General features: G+C 51.0%; 1 pseudogene; it reads left to right on the top strand.

The window, feature by feature from the left end:
• Nucleotides 1-11,825: 11,825 nt before the first annotated feature.
• On the top strand, nucleotides 11,826-12,872 carry LOC142921827 (uncharacterized; annotated as a pseudogene).
• The last annotated feature ends 2,128 nt before the right edge of the window (nucleotides 12,873-15,000 follow it).

Below are 15,000 nucleotides of genomic sequence, written 5' to 3'. Positions count from 1 at the left end.
TTATTTCGGTAAAGTCACCACGTAGAATGGAAACAATAAAATAATAATAAAAATATTTTGATCCCCTGCTGATTTTGTACGTTTGCCCACTGACAAAGAAATGATCAGTCTATAATTTTAATGGTAGATTTATTTGAACAGTGAGAGACAGAATAACAACAAAAATCCAGAGAAACGCATGTCAAAAATGTTATAAATTGATTTGCATTGTAATGAGTGAAATGAGTATTTGACCCATCAGAAAGATTTCTGGCTCCCAGGTGTCTATGTGTACACTGTGTGTGTGTACACTGTTTGTATACACTGTGTGTGTACACTGTATACAGTGTGTGTGTACACTGTGTGTATACACTGTGTGTGTCACTGTGTGTGTACCACTGTGTGTACACTGTGTGTACACTGTGTGTGTGTACATTGTGTATACACAGTGTGTGTACACTGTGTGTGTGTGTACACTCTGTGTGTGTACACTGTGTGTACACTGTGTGTGTGTGTACACAATGTGTGTGTGTACACTGTTTACGTATATACACCATGTATGTACATACACACTGTATATACTGTGTGTGTACACTGTGTGTGTTTACACTGTGTGTATACACTGTGTGTGTACACTGTGTGTATGTACACTGTGTGTGTGTGTACACTGTGTGTTTACACTGTGTGTGTTTACACTGTGTATATACACTGTGTGTACACTGTGTGTTTGTACACTATGTGTGTGTGTACACTGTGTGTGTACACTGTGTGTGTGTACACTGTGTGTATACACAATATGTGTGTGTGTACACTGAGTGTTTGTGTACACTGTGTGTGTGCACTGTGTGTACACTGTGTGTGTGTGTACACTGTGTGTATACACTGTGTGTACACTGTGTGTGTACACTGTGTGTGTGTACACTGTGTGTATACACTGTGTGTGTGTACACTGTGTGTGTGTACACTGTGTGTATGTGTGTACACTGTGTGTGTACACTGTGTGTGTGTGTACACTGTGTGTGTGTGTACAATGTGTGTGTACACTGTGTGTGTACACTGTGTGTGTGTACACAATGTGTGTGTACACAATGTGTGTGTACACTGTGTGTACGTATATACACTATGTATGTACATACACACTATGTGTATATACTGTGTGTGTACACAATGTGTGTGTGTACACTGTGTGTGTGTACACTGTGTGTGTTTACACTGTGTGTACACTGTGTGTGTGTGTGCACTGTGTGTGTGTGTACACTGTGTGTGTACACTGTGTGTATACTGTGTGTGTATACACTGTGTGTGTACACTGTGTGTGTGTGTGTGTACACTGTGTGTGGGTGGTGAGTGTGTGAGCGACTGGGTGAGTGAGTGTGTGGGTGGGTGAGTGAGTGGGCGACTGGGTGAGTGGGTGGGTGAGTGGGTGGTGAGTGTGTGAGCGACTGGGTGAGTGAGTGTGTAGGTGAGTGGGTGAGTGAGTGTGTGAGGTGAGTGTGTGAGCGACTGGGTGAGCGACTGGGTGAGTATGTGGGTGGATGAGTGGGTGGATGACTGTGTGAGTGAGTGAGCAACTGGGTGAGTGAGTGGGTGTGTGAGTGTGTATGTGTGAATGGGAGAGTGAGTGGGTGGGTGACTGTGTGAGTGAGTGAGCGGATGAGCAACTGGGTGAGTGAGTGATTGTGTGTGCGACTGGGTGAGTGAGTGGGTGTGTGAATGTGTGAGCGAATAGGTGAGTGTGTGAGTGAGTGAGCGACTGGGTGAGTGTGTGGGTGGGTGAGTGTGTAGATGAGTATGTGAGCGACTGGACGAGTGAGTGTATGAGTGTCTGGGCGAGTGTGTGGGTGAGTGTGTCGGTGAGTGAGTGAGCGATTGGGTGAGTGGGTGAGTTTGGTGCAGTAGGAGGCACAGGTGGTGCATCAGCCAGTCATCTCAGCCGTCTCAGTCGACCCGTGGCACCTGCTGGGCCTGCCCCGTGACTTCCTGCCAGCGGGCGTTCGACACTTCACGTGGCCTCAAGGTGCACCTAGCCTGGCACAAGCGTCGTGGTGGCGTCACCGCCACTTAGTGGCGAATGGCGGTTGTTGTTGTTGTTGGCAAAAACAACTCCCTACCTCCACGTGGTGCCGGACGGGCAACGTTGTCGTGGACAGTGCTGTGGGGTGGAGGGCCAATTCCAATCGGCCTCTACTCTCAGGGCATTTGCGACCACCATAGCGGCTAATTAATTGAAGGTGGAGGGGCTGGTAACCCCTCCACCTTCATTTACTTAATTGAAGGTGGAGGGGTTACCCACTCACCCACCCACTCACCCAGACACTCACACATCCACCCACTCACCCAGTCGCCAACCCACTCACCCAGACACTCACCCAGACACTCACACATCCACCCACTCACCCAGTTGCCCACTCACTCACCCACCCACTCACCCAGACACTCACCACCCACTCACTCACCCACCCACCCACTCACCCAGTCGTCCACTCACCCACCCAACCACCCGCCCACACACACACCCACTCACCCAGTCGCCCACCCACTCACCCACCTACTCACCCAGACACACATCCACCCACTCATCCAGTCGCCCACCCACGCACCCACCCACTCACCCAGTCGCCCACTCACACACCCACCCAACCACATGCCCACACGCTCGCTCACCCACTCGCTCGCCCATCCACTCACCCACCCACTCGCCCACCCACTCAGCCACCTGCCCACTCACCCAGCCACTCACAACCGCCACTAATTGGCGGTGACGTCACCACGACGCTTGTGCCAGGCTCACGTGGTTAGCATTAATTAATTAAACCATCTCCACCTTCAATTAATTACCGCTTACCACGTGACCCTGGCACAAGCGTCGTGGTGACGTCACCGCCAATTAGTGGCGGTTGTTGTGAGTGGCTGGATGAGCGGCTGGGTGAGCGAGCAGGTGAGTGAGTGGGTGAGTGGCTGAGAGAGTGGGTGAGTGGGTGGGTGAGCGTGTGGGCGACTGGGTGAGTGGGTGGGTGAGTGGGTGGTGAGTGTGTGAGCTACTGGGTGAGCGACTAGGTGAGTGTGTGGGTGGATGAGTGGGTGGGTGACTTTGTGAGTGAGCAACTGGGTGAGCAACTGGGTAAGTGAGTGGGTGTGTGAGTGTGCGTGCGACTGGGTGAGTGAGTGGGTGTGTGAGTGTGTGAGCGAATAGGTGAGTGTGTGAGTGAGTGAGCGACTGGGTGAGTGTGTGGGTGGGTGAGTGTGTAGATGAGTATGTGAGCGACTAGACGAGTGAGTGTATGAGTGTCTGGGTGAGTGGGTGAGTTTGGCGGAGTAGGAGGCACAGGTGGTGCATCAGCCAGTCATCTCAGTCAGTCGACCCGTGGCACCTGGGTCTGCCCCGTGACCTGCCAGCGGGACGTTTGACACTTCACGTGGCCTCAGGGTGCACATAGCCTGGCACAAGCGTCGTTGTTGTTGACAAAAACAACTCCCTACCTCCCCGTGGTGCCGGACAGTGCTGTGGGGTGGAGGGCCAATTCCAATCGTCCTCTTCTCTCAGGGCATTTGCGACCACCATAGCGGCTAATTAATTGAAGGTGGAGGGGCTGGTAACCCCTCCACCTTAATTCACTTAATTGAAGGTGGAGGGGTTACCCACTCACCCACCCACTCACACATCCACCCACTCACCCAGACACTCACCCAGACACTCACCATCCACTCACCCGCCCACACACATCCACCCACTCACAACAATCGCCACTAATTGGCGGTGACGTCACCACGACGCATGTGCCAGGCTCACGTGGTTAGCAGTAATTAATTAATTAAGCCCCTCTCCACCTTCAATTAATTAACCCCTCCACCTTCAATTGATTACCGCTAACCACGTGACCCTGGCACAAGCGTTGTGGTGACGTCACCGCCAATTAGTGGCGATTGTTGTGAGTGAGTGGCTGGGTGAGTGGCTGGGTGAGCGAGCAGGTGAGTGAGTGGGTGAGCGTGTGGGCAACTGGGTGAGTGGGTGGGTGAGTGGGTGGTGAGTGTGTGAGCGACTGGGTGAGTGAGTGTGTGGGTGGGTGAGTGAGTGAGTGGGTGAGTGAGTGAGTGTGTGAGGTGAGTGTGTGGGCGACTGGGTGAGTGGGTGGGTGGTGGGTGGTGAGTGTGTGAGCGACTGGGTGAGTGAGTGTGTAGGTGAGTGGGTGAGTGAGTGAGTGTGTGAGGTGAGTGTGTGAGCGACTGGGTGAGCGACTAGGTGAGTGTGTAGGTGGATGAGTAGCTGGGTGACTGTGTGAGTGAGTGAGCAACTGGGTGAGCAACTGGGTGAGTGAGTGAGTGTGTGAGGTGAGTGTGTGGGCGACTGGGTGAGTGGGTGGGTGAGTGGGTGGTGAGTGTGTGAGCGACTGGGTGAGTGAGTGTGTGGGTGAGTGGGTGGGTGAGTGGGTGGTGAGTGTGTGAGCGACTGGGTGAGTGAGTGTGTGGGTGAGTGGGTGAGTGAGTGAGTGTGTGAGGTGAGTGTGTGAGCGACTAGGTGAGCGACTAGGTGAGTGTGTGGGTGGATGAGTGGGTGGGTGACTGTGTGAGTGAGTGAGCAACTGGGTGAGCAACTGGGTGAGTGAGTGGGTGGATGTGTGAGTGTGTGAGCGAATGGGTGAGTGTGTGAGTGAGGGAGCGACTGGGTGAGTGTGTGGGTGGGTGAGTGTGTAGATGAGTATGTGAGCGACTGGACGAGTGAGTGTATGAGTGGTTGGGTGAGTGTGTGGGTGGGTGAGTGGCTGAGTGAGTGGGCGAGTAAATGGGTGGGTGAATGTGTGAGCGACTCGGTGAGTGAGTGGATGAGTGAGGAGGGGTACTGCGGAGGGTGGGGGGGGTGTACAGGGGGTGAGGGGTAATGATTATTATACAGGGCGGTACAAAAGTCAGGTCACAGTTTCTTGGGTTTCTTTTTAAGTTCATTGTGATTTTTCGAGTTTATATAGTTTAACACGTAGGCTTTCGCGACCAATATTATTCATAATAAAAGTTTTTGGGTTAGATCGCGTTATTTATAAATGTGTCGTAACCCTCTACCACCCGACACGGCCAATCAGCAAAAAAAGTGTCACGTTGACAAAAGACAAATAGTTCACTACTTTAGCCCACCGGTGTGTTGAAGAGTGAATCCACAACATTTACAGTTTGAGTAGTACTGTGACGTTTCGCTGGTAAATACATCCGACATCATCGGGCAATTCGCCAGAATGGTAAAGCCCTCTCCACTTGCTCCCGGTCTTAAATAGAGCAGCAGCAGGGTGATGTCATCATTTAACTCATATCAGGTGCAGTGATTAGAGGCGGATGGGGGGGGGGTATTGTAATTATGTAATCGATTAGTAATCAGTCAATGGTTATGATTAGTAATGAGTTGTAGATTAGTAATTAGTTGTAATGCGTGTTAGTGATTACATGCTATGTTAGTAATCCGTTTATTAGTATGTGTTTCCCCTATAAGGAATTGTAATGTGTATTATTTAATAATACGCTTCCAGGACGCACTAAGCCTGTAGCTGTCAGAGCGATTAAAGTTATTTTTATTCCTCTCAATTTCAATGGATTCTCTAATTAGTCTTTGCCAGTAATAATTAGTTTTACACAACACTTCAACGTTATCAAAATCAATTGAGTGTCCTTGTTGACAAGCATGTTCTGCCACTGCTGACAGTTGTGTTTGAGATAATTTAATATTTCTCTGATGTTATTTTAGTCTTACGCTGATGTTACGTCCCATCTGTCCAATATAGCATCTGCCACATAAACAATTAATCCGATATACACTTTCTGTTGATAATTTAGGTAATGCGTCTTTAGTGCAAGATACTAGTTTTTGAATTTTGTGTACTGTACCAAATCTTACTGTAATGTTTTGCTTTTGCAAAACATGGGTTAATTTGTCAGTTACTCCTGAGATATATGGAATTTTTATTGTTTTAACAATCTGATCGCTTTCAGCAGTATTGCTTTGCGATCGTGATTTGGCATTCAGTGCTCTGTTGATTTGAGCATTATTGTAGCCATTCTGTCTTAGTGCGTCTTTAACGTGTTTGATCTCTCTCACTAGACTTTCACCATCTGACACTGTTTTAGCCCGATGTATGAGCGTCTTGATAAGAGAGGATTTCTGAGCTGGATGATGATGCGAATCTGCATTCAGATAGGCATCAGTGTGCGTTTGCTTTCTGTAAACGCTGTGTGTTATTTTACCGTTTAGGCCTTTTCCAAGCAAAATATCTAGGAATGGGAGTGTGTTATTCACCTCCATTGCCATGGTGAACTGGATGGCCGGGTTTTGTGCATTGAGATGATTTAGAAAATCATTAAGTGTATCTTTACCATGTGGCCAGACAACCAAAGTGTCATCCACATATCTAAACCAAAAATATGGTTTTAATGTGAATTATTTGTCTTTTGTCAACGTGACACTTTTTTGCTGATTGGCCGTGTCGGGTGGTGGAGGGGTTACGACACATTTATAAATAACGCGATCTAACCCAAAAACCTTTATTATGAGTTTATATAGGTAGCTCTGCTTAAACGCGTCTCTCTCTCCATCCATCTCTCTCTCCACTCTCTCCCTCTCTCCCTCTCTCTTCCTATCCCCTGTAGGTTTGGGCCGAGCGAGTTCCTGCCAGGGATTTGGCTCTTCAGGAGTTGATTCCCCCTGTGGCTTTGCCGGCACGAGGCGACCGCGCGGAGCGTCAAGGGCTCCACCGGGCCCCAAGCCGCCGCCCCAGCATCACCATAGCAGCCAAACCACCGGTGCTCGGCATGGCCTATATGAAGGTCTTGCTGGACCGCATGTTGCGCACGGGGTACAACATCGTCCAGGAGAGCAGACAGAGGAAGTTCGGACCGCCGCCTGACTGGCAGGGGCCCCCTCCCGCCCGTGGCTGCGAGGTGTTTCTAGGGAGGATCCCGCGCGACCTCTACGAGGATGAGCTGGTGCCCGTGCTGGAGACGGTGGGGAAGCTCTACCAGCTCCGCCTCATGATGGAGCACGGCGGAGAGACCCGCGGCTATGCGTTCGCTACCTACGCGACGCTCGCCCAAGCCACGGATGCCGTCAAGAAACTCAACAAATTAGAGATCCGTCCCGGACGCCGCATTGGAGTCTGCATCAGCGTGGACAATCGCCGCCTCTTCATTGGGGGGCTGCCAAAAGACAAGAAACGAGCGGAGGTGATGATGGCGATGAGCGGTGCCACCGAGGGCGTGGTGGACGTCAAGATGAGCGTCTGTCGCTGGGACAAAACCCTCAACCGAGGCTACGCGTTCATCGAGTACGGGAGCCATCACGCGGCCGCCATGGCCCGGAAGAAGCTCCTTCGAATCAACTTCCAGCTATGGGGCCGGACCATCAAGGTGGACTGGGCCATCCCGGAGTGGCACACGGTGGCTGCGGCTGCGGCCGCGGCAACGGAAGACGAGGAGGAGATGGAGGCAGCGGTGCCAGACCTGCCGGAGCCGGAGTGCACGGCCACCGGCAAAGCCGCACACAGCCTGTTTGAGGGCTGGGGGGCACACACGTGCCTGTGGTGGGTACCTCGCCACCTGCGGCCCATGCCCGTGGCTCTCGAGGCGCTGCCGGAGGTGGCCATGCTGTCGTGGGCGGGGCGGCTGCGGATGCTGTGCCGGACCTCCGGCATCAGCTACCCGATCTTCGAGCTGCACGCTCACTCGGGGCCCGGGATGCACGCGGGCCTCCTCTATAAGGTGTCGATTCCCGGGATGGGAGAAGGCGCCAGCATCTTCCCCGCATTTCTGAGCTCCAGCGAGGAGGGAGCACGAGAGGTGGCGTGTCAGCACGCCTACAACATCCTCACCAAGGCGAATCCTCTGAGAATGTGCCCAGCCCCTGCCGCGACACCGCCTCCCAGCTGCCTCTTCCAGGGCCTCTCGACGTAACCCGGCTCCTTCTCCGTGAGCCGGCAGGTGGTCGCCACGTGCTGTACCTGCAACAAAAGCGACATGTACCCGTAGCGCATGTGTCTATTGCAGCGGCGTTCGTCACACCACTGACGATGTTCTACCCACGAGCCCTCACTTAGCGTTCACTCTGAACCTCACGTCCATTGCGGCGTTTGCCGTCAAACTGCAAATTGCCCGGCCACTCGCTCTCCACGTTCACGTTCCCGCACGCTCTCCACTCAGCCATCCGCCTCCTTTCCTTTTTCCCTCGGTGGGGGGGGGGGACCACCCCTGACTTCACGTTGCGCCTCTCTCATTTGACTCGTCGCTCCTTCTCACCGGACCACGCGCCGCTACCTCGCTCGCTACGCACGTCTCACCAAATGACTTTCCACGTTAACGTCTCGTGACTATGCCGGCCCTTCTTGGCCACGATTCCGGCTGGCGGCGTGACGACGACGGAGAGAGATGCCGGCGAACGGCGACACGCCAGGACCCGAGACCCCACGCACGAGCCCCGAGCTCCGGGTCCGCTCCCCCTTATATCCCCCCAGGCGTGGCTAGGCCCCGCCTCTGGCCACGCCCTCTCGTGGAACCTTGGAGCAGGTTACACGAGAGGGCGTGGACGGAGGCGTGGCTAGGCCCTGCCTCTGGCCACGCCCTCTCGTGGAACCTTGGAGCAGGTTCCACGAGAGGGCGTGGCCAGAGGCGTGGCTAGGCCCTGCCCCCGGCCACGCCCTCTCGTGGAACCTTTCGAGCAGGTGACCGGAGTAACTCGGCTAGCCCCACCTGTTGCCTTTGCCCCAGATGCGCCTCCTTCCCTGATTGGTTGTTACCTCTGTGGCCATACCCATGGAGCCCTTCCCAGGCCAGCAGGTGTCACCCTGTCATGTCAGCAGGTGTCACCCTGTCATGTCAGCAGGTGTCACCCTGTGATGTCAGCAGGTGTCACCCTGTCATGTCAGCAGGTGTCACCCTGTGATGTCAGCAGGTGTCACCCTGTGATGTCAGCAGGTGTCACCCTGTCATGTCAGCAGGTGTCACCCTGTGATGTCAGCAGGTGTCACCCTGTGATGTCAGCAGGTGTCACCCTGTGATGTCAGCAGGTGTCACCCTGTGATGTCAGCAGGTGTTACCCTGTCATTACACTTTAATGAAAACCGACAACAGAATCCTTGAAGAAAAAACTAATTCAGGTGTTTGACATGTCGACGCCATTTCGTTTTGAAAATGTAGCGGAGAAAAATATATATTGTTCACATCGCATTCTGTTTTGTCAATAATCTCTGTAACGTGTGCCTGCTCTGCAAGCCATACATTAACCCCTTTCTTTCTCAATTTAATTCCCAGCATGCAATTCTCCAAGCCTCAGATTTTATAACATATTTCGCACAACTTTAATCCTGGTAAATATATTATTTTCTTTTAAAACACAAGCATTATATTTAGTCTTTTGCATGGCTAAAGTATTCTAAGTAAAAATATAAATTGTATTAAACCAATATTAGATCATCGCTATGATAAATATATTTCTACCCTACAATATACAAATCTACATTGTGCTAATGTTTCAATTCTACTTTTATTAACTTACAAATATAGTGTCTAGGACACATTTTCAAATAAATATTTTCATGTACCCAGACAATATTTGCACGTGCCCACATTAAAAAAACTTGCAGACTGCATACGTAACTACGACAACAGAATCCTTGAAGAAAAAACGAATTCAGGTGTTTGACATTTCGTTTTGTACGGGAGAAAAATATATATTGTTCACATCGCATTCTGATGTCAAAACTTTTGATTCTTTATAAAATTGAAAAACCCTTGAACAACTTTGCTGCACACGGAGATGTCCGTGCACCGCCTCGTTTCCACAGCTTCTATCCCGGTGCCATTTGTATGTCATGCACATACCGCTGTTAAGAGTTTGATGTTTTATTGATTTTCAATTTAGGTGTTTTTTTCCTGTAATGTTTTTTTGTAAATTTTTTAGTGGAAATAAAGTCCTGAAAAGTCTCTTCCTCTCTCTCCACTCCCTCGGCCGAGTCTCTGCCACTTTTGGTTCTGAGTGTCGCATATTTGGGATCCTTCTTTCCCTCCTCTGTGGATTTAATTTGATTTGCTGATTTACACGTCAACATATTTAAGACGTTTTCCTAATCATTACCAATGTTTCCATGGCCAGGCACTTTAGAGTAACTTATTACCTTTTCCCACAGCATCATAATATAATTTTCCTGCATCATCACCTTCAAAGCTTTGATCAATTACCAATTTTTTTTCAAATTTTCTTGCTGTGGTTTTCACACCTGATGATGATTGCTTGTGTTGCAGTCGAAACGTCGTGAGAATTTTATTGTTTTATATTTTTATTATTTTATTGTTTTCCTTATACGTGACTTTACCGAAAGAACCAAGAATATGAATCCCTGCAGTCACGAAAGCTTTAAATCTAAATTCAATCACCAATGGTTTACTGGTTCGTTTTTGTATTTACTTACGCCACCGTCTTTCCCCGTGGGACCATGTGGCGTGAAGTTGTGTCGCACATAAACAGAATCTGTTCACATCACGATTTTCCGTACTCGACTGTCAGTTGCCATCCCCGGGGCGATGTGCACATTTGTCGACTCGGCGAATCGATTTGATTTCGGGTCCCGTTGGGTCGCCCCTTTTGTGCTTTTGCGTGAGCCGGATTTCAACACAATTCCCGATCCGTTGTGGTGCCACGGTCTCGGAGCAACTCTGCCGGCGCCTCGACTCCCCCGTGGCCCCCCACACCGAGCACGCACCTGCAGCGCGCACATGTAGCGTCCTGGCGGGGGATTGCCCGTCACGACGGGTTTTCATCCGAAGGGTCTCTGGGATGAAAGTCCCGCGGTTTCCCGGTGCCAGGAGAATGGCCGACCCTCGCAGAGCAAGTCACATTGCGGCGCCCCTGAGTTGGCTTCAAATTGTTTGGGTGCGCGAAGGTTCGCCGGGTCGGCGGCGACGAGTCGCACGCAACGCTCCCCGCCTTCTCGAGCCGCCCGCGGCATCCATGCGACGCCGGCGAGCGCCGCTACGAGGCGGCGATAGGCAAAGTTCCCTTTCGTCTTCGTCCCTACCGACTCTCACGGCGTCCGCGCGACGCCGTGAGCATGGCCGCGAGGTACGTGATGGGGCGTGCGAGCATTTGTGGACTTGGGTAGCGGTAGGCCTAGGCTCCGCTCGTAGAATATTCCCTCCGGGCGGTGCGGGGTTTGCGCCACGAATAAAATTTAGCAGAGAGCATCGGTGTGGTGCGCGTGTGATCCCCGTGCGGAGCGGCTCCGTGGGCGGATGCGCGGCGAGAGCGAGGGCGGAGCCGCGGCCGGAGCTCGCGCGTTGAGATCATCGCCCGTCGGCGTGGACGCGAGTGGGCCGCCGCGTGCTGCGTCAGCGTCAGCCGTAGTGGGCGCGCGGCGTGCACGGACGCGCGTTGAGATAATCGCCCGCAGGTGCGAGACCGTTCGGGCCCCGTGTTAACGGCGGCTGCGGTGCGCGCGGATGCTCGTGGAGGTAATCGCTCGCCGGTGCAGGCGCTAGCGTGCCGCTGTCCGCTGCGCTAGCGATAGCCGCGGTGCGCGCGGGGGTGCGTGGGTTTACTCCGTGCGGCCGTGAGCCAGCAGCACGAGTCTGTCCCTCGGAGAGGGCGCTAGCGCGGGGGACCCGATCGCTCGGTCGGCGGGGGCCCGGCGGGAGCCGACCGACGCGGTGGAGGAGGCGGCGGAAGGGGCGGACGTCGCGCCCCACCTGCCTAGCGAGGGCGGTGGGGTGGACGTCGGCCCCCACACCGCCATGGCCCTGTACACGGTAAAGTATTGAGCACAAACTCAAGAAGCAGGGAAAATGGTAATGTTCGTGCACCCTTCAGGTGCACGATGTGCGGGATGGCGTTTACACAGTCATATCATCTCGTAATACACCAGAGAACACACACGGGAGAGAAATCCTTCAAGTGCAGTGTGTGTGGGAAGGCATTTTCAGATTTATCTACTCTTAAAAAACACCAGAGAACACACACAGGAGAGAAACCCTTCAAGTGCAGTGTGTGTGGGAAGGCATTTTCACAGTCATCTGTTGTTAAAAAGCACCAGAGAACACACACGGGAGAGAAACCCTTCAAGTGCAGTGTGTGTGGGATGGCGTTTGCACAGTCCCCACATCTTAAAGAGCACCAGAGAACACACACGGGAGAGAAACCCTTCAAGTGCAGTGTGTGTGGGAAGGCGTTTGCACATTCATTAAGTCTGCAAAGACACCAGAGAACACACGGGAGAGAAACCCTTCAGGTGCACTGTGTGTGGGAAGGCGTTTGCACATTCATTAAGTCTGCAAAGACACCAGAGTACACACACGGGAGAGAAACCCTTCAGGTGCACTGTGTGTGGGAAGGCATTTTCACAGTCAACTGTTCTTTAAAAACATCAGAGAACACACACAGGAGAGAAACCATTCAAGTGCACTGTGTGTGGGAAGGCATTTTCACTGTCATCTGTTCTTAAAAAACACAAGAGAACACACGGGAGAGAAACCCTTCAGGTGCTTTTTGTGCGGGATGATGTTTGCACAGTCATCACATCTTCAAGCACACGAGAGAACACACACGGGAGAGAAACCCTTCAAGTGCACTCTGTGCGGGAAGGCGTTTTCACAGTCACCACATGTTAAAGTCCACCAGAGAACACACACGGGAGAGAAACCCTTCAAGTGCAGTGTGTGTGGGAAGGCGTTTGCACAGTCATCTCTTGTAACACACCAGAGAATACACACAGGAGAGAAACCCTTGAGGTCCACTCTGCAGGAAGGCGTTTGCACATTCATAAAATCTTCAAGTACACCAGAGAACACAGAAGCATCAGAAGATCTGCAAGGAGTGGAGTCTGAAATCAGCTTGTGAAAGTCAAAGTGCCACAATAAGCCCATCCCTCATGAAACACGAACCGGAAGAAAATCCCAGCTTGGACACTTTTAAAGGTATCAAGGTGAAATATGAAGAGGTGATGGTGAAGAGGGAAGAGGTGATGGTGAAATGTGAAGATGATTCAACTCCAAAGTCGGACCTTCACATTGATGGAGGCAACGTGAAGCCAGAGGTGAATTCTGACTGAGGCAGAGCGAGGCAACTCCCAGCAATTCATGGAAGTGGAGGTGTGGGTGGACTTGCTCCTAGACAATACAAAGTCAAATGGAGACCCGGTAGATGTGTAAGCTTGAGACGGTCGCTACAATAGATGCACCTTTGTCACAGGCCTTTAATGAAAAGAATGTGAAGTTGAACACTCAATTCCTAGGTTCAACCTGCAGAGTAAGAGCGAGCGGCCAGTCTTTGTGGGCCCGTGGGTTGGGGAGATCTCTGACCAGGAGCGAGAGCCAAGAATCCCCCAAGCATTCACTATGTTGTCATAATAATTGCATTCATTCGGTGCTTGCTTAATTGCCTCGGCAACTCGGAGTTTCGGATCTCGTCTGAAACACTCGAAGAGCATCCCCAAGTAGCAGCTGCCCCTGTGTGGCACAGGGTAGTGGCCCTGCACCGGCCTGCATTTATTATTTTTTCCGCCTGAGGACGACCGCTTGTGTTACGATCGAAACGTCGTGATCTATTATTTTTTCTACCTATGTGACTTTACTGAAAGAACCAAAGATTATGTGAACAAGAGGCTGTCAGTAGGGGGCGATGATTGATGTTTCATCTCAGTCTTGTAATTTGTCGCTAATGTTTAGAATTCGCCAGCATGCAATGGCCTACTCGTTTTGAATGACACTACAATAGTATGTTTTACATCCACTGTTAAGCAGACGCTGCATATTTTTTTAAAAATAGTTTCTTAATCAGATGTTATCTGATGCAGTATATTTCACTGCAGTAATTAAATTTTGTTAAAATTCCTGTCAATAATTTAGAATGAACACTTGTCTGATATTGTGTGTACATGCATCACTTTATTTTTTATAAGGGTCAAACATTGAATAAGTGATGTTAGGACAAAGTGTGTGTGTGTTTGGAAGTAACCTGTATAGATAACTCAGGTGAGACCCGTTGTTCTTGTGATACAGGTCAAAGGCTATTTTTGTGTTTCAGGAAGCATCTGGAGCAACTCATTGTCTTTGACATAGGAAGCACACTCGGATCATTCATCAGTTACAAGGCATACCACCTTAAAGTTACACGTAGAGGAGATACATTCTCTACAACACGAATTATAATTTTGTCTTACGTGTTGCCGTACATTTTGTCGAGCTCGGACTAGAAGTGCTCCTTGCTGATTAACGTCTGGATGTTCACAACCATGGCTTGAAGCAAGCCCCACTGCTGTTGAGACATTGCCCACCAAAACCGGTCCACAGTTGGCTTGCACTGAAGCAATGCTGCAGTAATTATGGACTCGCACGAAGGCCGTGGGATTTATATTTCGTGTTCAACATTCCTTTGTTTTGCGGAGAGACCGATTAAATTAAAGACGTCTTGTCTGCTGATCTTGTTCATATCTGTGTACATCGATATCCCACATTGCCTGCACGTACACACCACACGCAATTAAATCAATAAAAATAAGAATGACTTCCGGGCATTGCGAAGATCGAGGAATCTCTTTCAATGGAGCAAGTTCAGTGTGTTCGATTCAACATCTCTCTGTCTCTGTCCGTCTGTGTCATCTGTTTGCCTCTGTGTTTCTTTCTGCCTGTGTCTCTCTGTCGTCTCTGTGTTCTTGTCTGTGTCTGTCCGCCTGTCTTGTCTGTGTGTGTCTCTCTATCAGCGTCTATCCAACCGTATTCAACGACAGTAGCAACACGCGCCCGGTCAACTTCCACGGCCCACGACTCAAACTTGTTTATCTGTAACTTTCGCACCGTACGTAGCCAACCGTGTTAATCCATGGGTCTCTGTGTGTGTGTACATAACTTTTTTCGCACCATACCTAGCCAACCGTGATAATCTATTGGTCTCTGTGTGAGTCTCTGTGTGTATCTGGAACTTATTTCGCACCGTACGTAACCTCACCTGCCCAGGAGGAGCGGCTGGTATCTGTGGAGCTGTGGGCTGGGTAAATCTGTGAGCAG

The sequence above is a fragment of the Petromyzon marinus genome, unplaced genomic scaffold (genome assembly GCF_048934315.1).
Source record: "Petromyzon marinus isolate PM22_M1 ecotype Great Lakes invasive population unplaced genomic scaffold, UKy_Petmar_22M1.pri1.0 PM_G_Scaffold_9, whole genome shotgun sequence".
Taxonomy (NCBI): Eukaryota; Metazoa; Chordata; class Hyperoartia; order Petromyzontiformes; family Petromyzontidae; genus Petromyzon; species Petromyzon marinus.
This window is presented reverse-complemented; position numbering and strand designations above follow the sequence as displayed.